The following is an 11,506-nucleotide window of genomic DNA, read 5'->3' on the forward strand; positions in this document are numbered from 1 at the left end:
CATGCCCAGCCCTCACCTCTTTTGTTTTGTTTGCTGGAGGACCAGCCGCAGCATCCCTCGTCAGGGTCTGCATTGTGCCCATCTATGATATCCTGGGCACACTTTTCAAAGTTCAAAGTATCATCAGGTGGTTCTAGGACTCAAACTAGGGGTTGTTTCATTGGTTTGTTATTATCACAGAGCTCAAGTCCTAAATAAAAAGTAGGCATGGCTGTGAGCTAATCAATGGGAGCGGAGTGGATGTCACATGAGCTGAAGTAGCCGGAAGTGAAACATGCACAGCACATTTCTTCTAGTTTGCCTTTCCCAACTGAAGAAAGTGCACAGGACAGTGCGCATTTGCCAAGGGGACAGAGATTCTATAACAGTGCTGGTGCTGCTTTTTTTTGGACTTGGGTTTGTATGGCAACTTCTGGCACAGCCTCTAACATTGTGCACAATGTTTACCCATTTTCTAGGGCGTTTGAAGTATAGGTGCGCTGTGGGCATTCATTATACAGGCGACATCGGGTGTCACCAAGTCAGGGCCCAGTCTGCCAGTCTCCTGGCGCACCATCTACTCCTGCACCAAGACACAGGGAGGAGAGGAGTGGGGGCTAAGGCTCTGGCTTGGCCATCACGTTACATTTCAAATAGCATTTGCAGTAAAAGCCAGTAGCGGCGATACACTATAACTCACGATTCCAGGCCTGCTTCTTGTCGCTAGGCACAAATCTGTATCTGTATAACCAACTGTGACTTTTCATTGGGATATAAAGTGCAGACTGTGCATGTTTTTTGCTGTTGTTCTGAAGCAGTTTCAAGGAATCCCTACTGTGACAGGTCTGGGAACGATGACAATGAATATCAATGTTTAATGTTGTAATTCTACCTGTGTAGAAAGATATCCAAATAAATGTTGGAAATCGAATAATTTAAGAAATTTTGCATTTAAGCAGTAATATACATTTCTATTGTTCAAGGGTATTGCGTCATGCCACATGGAGGTCATACATCAAAGAGGCCAAGTGGAAGCCAGCAAAGAAAAGCATAAAGGAAAAGGGATGAATCACAAAAAGCACTGGCTGGATCCATGCTTCTACATGTCGCGAGACCAGATGTCCAGGGTTCATCAAAAGACACGGTTCCTCGGTCTCCAATTGATGATGCTGAGTCTTCTGATGCCAGCATGCATTCTGTGGCAAAGCAAGGAATGGAAAGGGAAGTTAAGGAGAAAAATGTGAATATTTTAAGTGATGCTTCCTTCTGCAATATACCAGTACCAGATTATTCTCGGGTTGAAATCCTCAAAAGAGGAAGTGCTTCTTTTCAGAACAAAGATGGGCCTTTCAGTGTTGCCTCCCGTAATAAGGAGGTTGAGGAAGTTTGGGAATATAATGATCCTGATTGCTCGGGATTGGGGCAGGAGAATGTGCTTCCCAGACCTTCTGAAGATGGCCATCTGCCCTCCAATCTCATCTTCCCCAAAGAGAGGACCTACTCTAACAAGAGGGAGGTCGCATTCTTCACCCAGAATCAGGCAAGATGCAAAAGCAAAAAGAGATGAGCGTCAGCTATCAAAGGAGTGCTTTTACAAGGTGATGCCAAATGGCAAGAAAATGCTGCGATCATGGATGGTTTACTCACTCATCAGTGAGAAATTATATTGATTTTGGCGCCGACTCTTTGCTGTTAATGTTATAGATACGACATCAACATTTGTGACTGGGTTTCAGATGTGGTGGAAACTGAGCCTGAAAGTATATAATCACGAGACATCCGAAGAGCACCTACGTTGCCTTGAACAATGGAAAACTTTGGCAGCAGGACTTAGGCTGCACAAAACAATTGACGTCGAAAGTATTGCTATGATGGATATGAAGAAAAACAAGTGGAGGGACGCCTTGCAAAGGTTGCTTGATATCACACTGTTTCTTGCCAAGCAGAATGTGGCATTCCGTGGCCACAAGGAAGATGACTTTTCATTGAATAAAGGGAACTTTTTTGAGATGGTTGAGATGCTTTCTAAATATGATCCAGTGCTTAAAGAGCATGTAATGAGATTAAAGCAGACCACATGTAAATTTAAAGCATTAGTATCTTACCTTGCACCAAAAACTCAGAATGAGTTTATAAATGTTCTGGCAAATCATGTGAAGGAGTTGATTGTCTTGGATATAAAGTCTGCAAAGTATTTTGGGATCATGTTCGACAGCACACCTGACATATCACACACTGACCAGATGTCCGAGGTGATCCGATATGTGAAAATCCACAATGGGAAAGTTGAAGTGAGAGAAGCGTTTTTAGGATTTTTCCCTTTAAAGGGGAAAAAAGCTGCTGACCTCAGTTCTGACATGCTTAAACATTTGGAAAGTGATGGACTTGACATAATGATGTGCCGCGCTCAAGGTTACGATAATGCACTGCTGCCACCATGGCTGAAATCCATGGAGGGGTACAAGCCATTCTGAAAATAAAGAACAAGAAATATTTTTAATGGATGCGTGGACCATTCTCTTAACTTGTGTGGCCAACACTCTTTTGCTGAAAATGCATCATGCATGACTTTTTTTGGAACTCTTGACACAGTGTTTTCCTTCTTTGCTGCTTCCACTCATCGATGGGATGTTTTAATTGAACACACTGGAATGTCAGTGAAACGGCTATCAACAACATGCTGGAGTGCTCATCGTGCGGCAACTAGGCCAGTGAAAGAAAAGTATGATGAATGTGTGGCGGCGATTGAAGCTCTATGTGATCCTCAAGAAAATGTGGACACAAGAGGTGCAGCACAAGGTCTTTTGCTGCTGTCTGCAATTTCATGTTTCCGTGCTACCTTTACTTTTGGTGTGATGCACTTGAGGAAGTTAATCTTACACAGCAGTACCTGCAGACTAAGGGTATACCCCTTGACAAGGTGGTGACAAAGCTAGAAACGCTAAGACTTTTTCTGCACGAGAAGCGCAGTCACCCAGTGGATTATGCAATCGAACGGGCACTTTTAAAATCAGACCAATAAGGAATTTCAGTACAGAGAAGATCCAGGTTCAAGAAGAGGATGACAGGGGAGCAATCAAGGGACGCTGAACTCACTGTGCAAGAAGATATCAAGAGGGGAATGCTTGAGTTTATTGATCGTTTCCATTCTGAACTCCAGATCAGATCAAAAGCCGTAGAGGAAGTAGCATCCATGTTTAAGGCTGTTCAAGCCAAGAGTCTTGTATCTGCCACTGAAGATGACTTACTGGTGTCCATTCCAAAATTGACCACTTTCTATGATGAGTTATCCAGAGTGAGCTTTTAATAGAAATGCCAAGGCTGAAAAGGCACCTGAAAGCAGCAGATATTGATCTCGAAGAAGCCAAACACTGGTCATTATTTGATGTTTTGAAATTCATAGCAGAATGGGACTACTTAAAATTTCTACCCATCCTCTCGCTAAGCCTACAATAATGTCTTACGATCTGTGTGTCCGTGGCTTCATGTGAGAGGAGTTTTTCAAAGCTGAAACATATAAAGAACTATTTGCCATCTACCGTGGGACAGTCAAGGCTTTCCGATCCTGCGATATTATCAATTGAAAGAGATATGGCGAAAGGCGTTGATTTCGATGACGTGATTCACAAATTTGCAGCTTTTAAAGCCAGGAAAGGAAAGTTTTGGTTTAGTTGAGATTTAATTTAAGCTGTATATTATCTGGGCAGTATGTTACTAATTGTGCAAACCCAATACAGAAACTCGTCTCATGTAACTGTAAAGTTTCATCTTTAATGTTAAAATAAAAATGATATAGTTCTTAAATGATTTTACCTCACATTTTGTTTTCTTCTTATGTCCTTTTTACATTTAGAACCTAAATTTACAAACACTGCTAAGGATTCTGTATGGTGGTACAGGAACATTTGGAGGAAGTCCATGGGGGAAGTCTGGTAATTGGCCCTGTGTCCTGCTGCTTGTTCCACCCCACCGCTTCCCAAACACTTTCTTTCACAACACAAACACACACACACCCACTCACACTCGGAAACTTTCGCAAATCCATGCACTCACACAGAAACATTTATACTTACCTTTTTTCAACGTAGTGTCACTGCTTCTCTCCTTTGTAGTTATCGATCGAGGAATACACAGTGAAACAGGAAGCAGGTGCGAAGCAGATTGGCAACATCCCTCTCGGAATCCAGCTTCTGAATGCCCCACATGAGGCCATGAGAGTGTCAAAATAGACATCCTTATGGCCTCGTATAGGCTGGATCTAGTTAGCGCCACCTAGTGCCTGTAAGGACAAAAGCACAGCAGGTCCCCATGTGGGACAACACCCCAGATTAGAGCCGGCATGTCCTCTTTCCTTGCAGGCCCTAGTTGGCACTGCCACACAGCACGTTCCCCATCAGGTTTACTAGGTAATACTCTGCATGATATGACAGTAGCGTAGCAACCCCTTCATAATGGGGTCAGAACTGCCCTGTTGTCCCTTATGGACAGGCAGCCACTGATGGTTTGGTTTACTATGGGACCAGACAGATATCAATTATGTTCCATTCACAGACCTCATGTTTATCTAAACTAGGTATCACATTATCCACTTGTGAAGTCTGTAATCTCTGCTCTTCCAGAACCTACCAGACAAGAAACTGACTCTTTGCAGTAAAAATAATACTAGGGAACTCGTGATGGATAGGTAAAAGATAACAGTCTGCTGCTGCACTCGGGAGGGGGTGACCCCATGAGTTACCACACCGGGTGCCACCAACCCTAGTGACGCCTCTGCACAGAGGGTCAAAGACCTTCACACTCCACAGGTACTGTGGATCAGGGGTCTACGCCACAATATCACACCAATACGGCAGGGATCGAGCAGAGCTCAGCTTCATGCGGCCATCTTGATCCACGCCCCTAATGGTCTCCAGACTCTCCATTTTTAAACAGCAGGATTTATGTATGCCTTGACAAAATGCTGTGTATCTGTTTATTCAGAGGCCACCCTCAACACAAGAAGTTCCTTCCCTCCCCAATCTAGGTTTCACACAATAAATGGTTTAATGTTAGTTCTTTATTCAGCCCTATTTCTGATGCATATCATACCCCTTGGATCTCTCCCCCGGAGCTACCAATGAGCGAAGAACCAAGCCTTTGTACAGGAAATATATGTCATGATCTCTGCTTCCAAAAGGTCAGGGTTTTTCCAACTCCCTTGGAAGCAGATCCATAACCCAGGTTCCGAGTGCCAACCAGTCCCAATTGGGACCTTTTGGACCCAGTCCTGGCGCCAGTGGCACCAGGCTCATAAATATGCCCAGTCCCAGCGCTGGAAGCGCCGGGCTCATAATGCTTGGGTGGACTTACCTGCAGCAGACCATGCTGCTTACTTGCCTGCCAGTTGAGCCTCTGATCCTCTTCTGTTTGGAACTACTTTTCCTGTTGGGTGGGGCAGGAGCCACTCCCTAGGTTCAGAACACTGGAACTCTTCTGGAAAGCAGGAGCTCTTTTCTTACCTAGGCGTGGCTGTGGAAGGAGACACCTAAGCACTACAGGAGGCTATTTAAACCACACCCGATGGATGAATCTTGCTTTGCGTTATTCTGCATCCTCTGCAGCAGAACGCTCATCGTGTCTTCTGCATCTGATCCTGGGCCTAAGGAAAAAGGCTTACCATCCTGAATCCAGTCTTCAGCAACACCTATAAAGACAAGAAAGAACAGGTTAGCATTACGGTCTTCAGTGACAGCGCTTCACTTACCTGGTCCATCGGCTGTCACCAACGCCTCGCGCTGCATTCCGGCATCTGAAAGACAAAGGCTTACCTACTCTTCGTGCGCTCCGGAGGTCTTCGCACTGCATTCCGGCATCTGAAAGACAAAAGCTTACCAACTCTTCGCACGCTCCGGAGGCCTTTCGGCGCTGCATCCCGCATCTGAAAGACAAAACAAGGTGCGTTTAAAGACATTGGGGAACTTTAATACTCACGTGCCATTACTCCTTTCCACATCTAACCCAGTGGGTATTCCGGCACCCTGCAGCCGCTCCGAACTTGTACCTGCAAAATAAAAAGACAGTTAGAGCGCATCGTGAAGCAGGCAACAAGCGCTTACTTACGTGCTTCCAGGCGCTTCTATTCATCACACGGGCTCCATCTTCAACTCACTTCAGCCCGTCATCCACCATCGCCGGAACCCTGCAAAACAAGAGACATCATTACTAAAGACTTTTAAAGACATTAGAATTACTCGAAACTTACCGTTCGTGCAGTAAACGACGGACAGCAGTCCTCTGAAGTCAAGAGGCCTGCTCCCCTTATCCAGTGAAGAAACTGGTTACAGCACCCTGCCCCGAGGCAGATGGAGAGCACGGCGTTCACTTACCTAAGGTGAGAGCGTTAACCTTTGGGGTTCTACAGGAGAAGAGAAAGGGAAGAAGAGAGAGACATTCAATAACCCAGTTCATTAATCCCATATTTTCTATCTGCAGACATCTTACCCTTCGAGTCAGACATACAGTGCACAGAGGTCCAGCCCAAAGAGCCAGCCGTGTGTTACACATCACCTTTGAAGATACGGTATACGCCCAGTCAAGACCGGCGCCTCTACGGGAATCAGGTGAGCGTTACAGAACGCAAAGCCTACCGCAAAACTCCCGTCCAGGCGCTATGGAAACCTCGGATACCGACCAGCTAGCCCAGTTACTTGGGGAACTAAGGGCAGAAGTGCATGCAGCCCGTCAGGAAACGAACGCTCTAAGAAGGGAACTGATTATTTCCAAGGAGCGAACAGATGATCTCGCTAGACAATTGCTACAGTCACAAGCCGGACAGACCCCGTTACCCGCATCTGGGGGAAATCTTCCTTCTACATCCTCTATGAATCCAGTGCAGATCAACCTACCTGGGAATGTACCTCTGGCTCCGCCCGAACGATTTTCTGGTGACCCAAAGAGGTTTGCAGTATTTATCAATCAGTGCCGGTTGCATTTCTTATGCCGGCCAGCAGCCTTTCCAACTGATCAAGCTAAAGTAGCTTTCGTGCTTTCGTACCTTAGTGGCAATGCGGCAGACTGGTCGATCCCTCTAGTAAATCAAGATGATCCGGTCCTCCATGATTTTCAAGCTTTTCAGCTCAGTATGGAAAAACTGTTCGCAAGACATTCACAGGCGCAGGCCTTGGACAATGAGCTTCTTTCGTTGCGACAAGGTAATCAAGACCTTTTGGCTTATATTGCGTCTTTCAACAGACTGATAGTGGAAACTCAATGGCCTGAGGACAAAAGGATTACGCTGTTTTATAGAGGTCTACGTGGAGAGCTCAAAGATGTGTTAGCCCAAGTAGTGAATCCCCCACAAGATTGTTCGGACTATATAGACTTCGTCGTTCAAATAGATCACAGACTGCAGAACAGGAAGGCCGATCGTTCCAAGTTTGATGCTCGAGTATTTTCCAAACCGCCAACTCCTTCCAAAGGAGTAGACTCCGGGGAACCCATGCAAATAGGGGGCCTGAAAGGTGGTCCTCTAACACAAAAGGAGCGGGAAAGGAGAAAATAGTTGCAATTATGCCTCTATTGCGGAAACTCAGGGCACTTTCTTCGAGACTGTCCGGTGAAACCTGCCAAGAAGGCAGTAGAAGCTGCAGTTACCAAAGTTACAAACTCTGAGCAGGGAAACAACCTCGCCCGACAAGAATAGAGGTCCTCTTGCCGAGCGTGAAAACCAGTTCCGTGACCTCGCATTTCGTGATACCTATGGTCCTCATTAGCCCTGATAATCCGGATCGATTACATGCAATTGAAGCTTACGTCGACAGCGGTGCCATCAGCAATTATGTGGATCATGAAATGGTTTTGAGGATGAATCTAACTCTTTGTCCCAAGGCTGTAAAGGACGTCATTACTACGATGGATGGAACGGAGATAGCCTCCGGACCAGTAACGCATACCACTCAAGAAGTGACGCTAGTAAGTCAAGATGGACACCATGAGAAGATCGTGTTTGATGTGATCAAGGCTCCTCAGTTTCAGATTATTCTAGGAATACCTTGGTTAGAGAAACACAATCCTCTGATCGATAGGCGAGCAAGAACGGTCCAGTTTCCAGAATGTGTCTCTACTTGTCACCCTCCACCTGGTGTTGCACTGGCAGCAATTTCTTCAGAGACTCCCCAGTTACCTCCCGAATACCTAGAATACCAAGATGTTTTCCGGAAGGATCAGGCTAACTCTCTACCTCCTCATAGGTCTTATGACTGCCAGATAGACCTGATACCTGGATCTACTCCTCCTTGTAGTAGAATTTATGCCCTCACCGAGCCTGAGAACCATCACCTTCGACAATACCTGGATCAATACCTGGCAAATGGGTTTATTCGTCCTTCCAAGTCCCCTGCTTCTTCAGCTTTGTTCTTCATTCCAAAAAAGGAAGGAGACCTTAGAACTTGTATAGATTATCGCTCCCTGAACCAGATCACCGTCAAGAATAGATATCCGTTACCTTTGATCCCTGAACTCCTGGACCAAGTCAGAAAAGCATGCATATATACAAAGCTGGATCTTAGAGGAGCCTACCACTTGGTACGAGTAAAAGAGGGCGATGAATGGAAGACGGCCTTCCGCACCAAATATGGCCTATTTGAATATCAGGTCATGCCCTTCGGACTTTGCAATGCCCCGGCCGCCTTTCAATATTTTATGAACGATGTCCTCAGAGAGCTCATAGATGTGTGTGTTGTTCTTTACATTGACGACATCCTCGTTTATTCTTCATCGGAATCTGAACATCGGAAAAATGTGAAAATGGTCCTCGAAAGATTGCGTCAACACAAACTTTTCGCTAAGTTGGAAAAATGTGTTTTCAACGTGACTGAAGTTGAATTCTTGGGATTCATATTATCACCTAGCGGAGTGCGTATGGATTCAAAGAAGGTCGATGCAGTTCTCAAATGGCCATCACCATCCTCCGTAAAAGGTGTGCAAAGCATGTTAGGCTTCGCTAACTTTTACCGCAGGTTTATCCCCGAATTTTCTCGAATAGTCCAGCCCATCACTGCCTTGTTAAAGAAAAACAAACGTTTTGAATGGTCTACCGAGGCGGAACAAGCTTTCCAGGATTTGAAGACTAAATTTATCTCTGCACCAATCTTAAAACACCCTCGCCCCGAACTCCCCTACATCGTGGAAACTGATGCTTCAAGCCTTGCCATGGGGGCAGTTCTATCACAAAAGGACCCGGTAACCAATCAGTTGCATCCCGTGGCATTTTGGTGCCGCAAATTCTCGCCTCCTGAAATCAATTACACGATTACTGACAAGGAACTTCTGGCTATCAAGTCTGCCTTTAATGCTTGGCTGCATTATCTGCTGGGGGCCCGACACACCGTTACTGTGATTACGGATCACCGAAACCTGCAATATTTGAAAACCGCAAAAGCCCAATCCTCTAGACAACTCCGTTGGGCATTATTCTTTGCCGAGTTTGACTTCATAATTACCTATCGACCTGGTACAAAAAACGGTAAAGCTGATGCCCTTTCTCGGATGGGAGTGGAAGAACACTTGATGAACCCTAAACCTGTACCAATCATTCCCGAACAAAGAATTCTGGGTGTAATCGCCACACAATCCATAGAGGAAGTTAAGGATAAAGCCAGGCAACTTGTAACTCCAGCAGACATACAGAATTGGCATCTGCAGGGAAAGGACTTTGCAGTAAAGGACAACTTATTGTATTTCCAAGAACGATTATACCTGCCCAGCACAGATTTACAGAAAAAAGTAATCTCTTGTTATCACGATTCTTTAATGGAAGGACATCCCGGTATGGCCAAGACCTCAGAAAAAATCAAGCGCTACTTCTGGTGGCCGTCTTGGAAAAAAGATATCAGAGACTTTATAATGTCCTGTGGAGTATGCGCCCAAAACAAGAGTCAAAAGGAAAGACCAGCAGGCCTCTTACGCCCTATTGACATCCCACCTCGCCCTTGGCATACGCTTTCTATGGACTTCATCACCGATCTACCTCCATGCTCCGGATACAATACGATTCTAGTAATCGTGGACTTATTCTCCAAGATGGCGCATTTCATTCCGCTCAAAGGCTTGCCAACAGCAGCAACTCTGGCCCGAGAATTTCTCGAAAACATCGTCCGACTGCACGGTTTTCCTTCGGTTCTAATTTCGGATCGAGGTAGTCAATTTATTTCTCATTTTTGGCGAAGTTGCTGTCGGTCGGCTCAAATTGATGTGAGACTATCGACCAGTCACCACCCTCAGACCGACGGACAAACCGAGAGGACCAATCAAACTCTGGAACAGTATTTACGCTGCATGCTGCAACAAACTGAAAAAACTTGGAAAGACATCCTTTGGATAGCCGAATATGCCTACAATAACTCTGTCCATTCGGGAACTGGGAAAACCCCGTTTTTTCTTTTATACGGCAGTCACCCTCGAACCTCGGAGTTGGATCCCCTCCAAGATCTTGAAACACCAGCAGTAGACTAGCTGCATTCTACAATCACCCAAGCCTTTAAGGAAGCTGTTTCTCACCTTCAAAGGGCTAAAGAACAATACAAAAAAGGAGCAGATCAACATCGGAAGGAAGCCCCTCAATTTCAAGTAGGGGATCAAGTCTGGTTATCCACCAAATATCTACCTCTAAAAGGGCCACGCACATTCAACCCAAGATACCTTGGTCCCTATTCCATCACTACCATAGTAAACCCAGTAGCGGTCAAGTTGGACTTGCCCCCGCACATGAAGATACATCCGGTCTTCCACGTCTCTCTATTAAAACCCGTGCAACCTCAAACCCGACTAACTAAATCTCCAAAACCCATCCTAGTTGATGGAGAACTCGAGTTTGAAGTCAAAAGCATTCTGGACTCCAAGATCTCCAAATCTAAACTATTTTACCTAATTGACTGGAAAGGCTACGGTCCCCAAGAGAGATCCTGGGAACCTGCTGAATATGTCCACGCTCCTCGCCTAATCAAAAGATTTCACCGAACATTTCCTGACAAGCCAAAACCCCCGGAGAAGCCCGGTTTGGGAGGGGCCTTGAGGGGGGGTACTGTCATGATCTCTGCTTCCAAAAGGTCAGGGTTTTTCCAACTCCCTTGGAAGCAGATCCATAACCCAGGTTCCGAGTGCCAACCAGTCCCAATTGGGACCTTTTGGACCCAGTCCTGGCGCCAGTGGCACCAGGCTCATAAATATGCCCAGTCCCAGCGCTGGAAGCGCCGGGCTCATAATGCTTGGGTGGACTTACCTGCAGCAGACCATGCTGCTTACTTGCCTGCCAGTTGAGCCTCTGATCCTCTTCTGTTTGGGACTACTTTTCCTGTTGGGTGGGGCAGGAGCCACTCCCTAGGTTCAGAACACTGGAACTCTTCTGGAAAGCAGGAACTCTTTTCTTACCTAGGCATGGCTGTGGAAGGAGACACCTAAGCACTACAGGAGGCTATTTAAACCACACCCGATGGATGAATCTTGCTTTGCGTTATTCTGCATCCTCTGCAGCAGAACGCTCATCGTGTCT

General features: G+C 45.9%; 1 pseudogene; it reads left to right on the forward strand.

Moving 5' to 3' along the window:
* The first annotated feature begins 1,072 nt into the window (after positions 1 to 1,072).
* LOC138520486 (zinc finger MYM-type protein 1-like) lies at positions 1,073 to 2,479 on the forward strand (annotated as a pseudogene).
* The last annotated feature ends 9,027 nt before the right edge of the window (positions 2,480 to 11,506 follow it).

This window comes from Ambystoma mexicanum, chromosome 13, assembly GCF_040938575.1.
Source record: "Ambystoma mexicanum isolate Mex_15411 chromosome 13, UKY_AmexF1_1, whole genome shotgun sequence".
Lineage (NCBI taxonomy): Eukaryota > Metazoa > Chordata > Amphibia > Caudata > Ambystomatidae > Ambystoma > Ambystoma mexicanum.